A 1,177-nucleotide genomic window follows, 5' to 3' on the forward strand; every position below is an offset into this window, starting at 1 on the left:
TATATATTTCATCCCTTGATGTAAATATAAATAAGCTGTCCACCTTTGTTGATGCCATCAGCTATCCTTACATATAGGTTTTCATTGGCTTGAGAAGCCATTGTCTCATTAGCTATACTTATATACATATGTATATATATATATATATATATATATATATATAGATAGATATATAGATATATATAGGCATTTCATTTGTTAATATAAGCATGGAAAATTTTGTATCAGTGTTCTCATTAGAACATAAATGAGTATATCCACCTTTTATCTCTAAGATTGTGTCTTCATCCTTTTTCTACGTATAGTATCTTGCTAACCCAGTTGTTTTGCAGGAAATATGTGGATAAAGTCATTATTGGGAGTTGTAAATTTGATGTCATGTGTTGTAATAGTTAGATATTAATGAGAATTTACATTTTTCTGTTTTAGATAGAATGAATGAGCATCATAAATATCATGAATCACTTGTTCTCATATTTTCTCCTTTGTCTTTCTAAAATCTCATGAATGGTGAAACACGAATGGCACGTGCACCATTTCGTAAGAGGTAAATTAATCCTAAGTTGATGATTTACATCAACGGCCATAGCCGGGATGTAAACAAGACTTAGGATTTTTATCTTTTACGAAATAACACTGGATCCACACTGGATCCGTTTTCAAAATTCATTATATTTTCCTTAAATATTTTCTTTTTTTATCAGAATTTAACTTAAAATTAATTCAAAATATATACCAATGGCCATAGTCAAGGTATATTGAGAGTTAATTTCATTTTAAATTCTATAAAAGCAGCAAATGTGTTTCATTCTTCACCTGAATTTAAATATAGATTATTATATAATACATTCAATGACCATAGTCAAGGATGTATTATATCTTCAAATCTTATTTCAATTCATTTAAAGAATGGAATAGCTTTTCAAAATCCAATTTCAAAAATTTAAATTCATTCATCATTTATGATAGAATTGCATCATCTTTTTAAAATTCTTTTTCATAAATCCAAGTGATTCTTTCCTTCATTTCTCAGATCAAATCCTATTCATAATTCAACTCTATTTCTCAAAACGATTCAAGAATTCAATTTCAAGGTCCCATTTGACTTTGAAAACTTTAGAATCAACTTATATCTAAAATTCAAATTCTAACTTCAAATTCCAAGTCCAAATTGACT

Source organism: Nuphar pumila, chromosome 10 (assembly GCF_984573655.1).
Source record: "Nuphar pumila chromosome 10, dmNupPumi1.hap1.1, whole genome shotgun sequence".
NCBI lineage: Eukaryota > Viridiplantae > Streptophyta > Magnoliopsida > Nymphaeales > Nymphaeaceae > Nuphar > Nuphar pumila.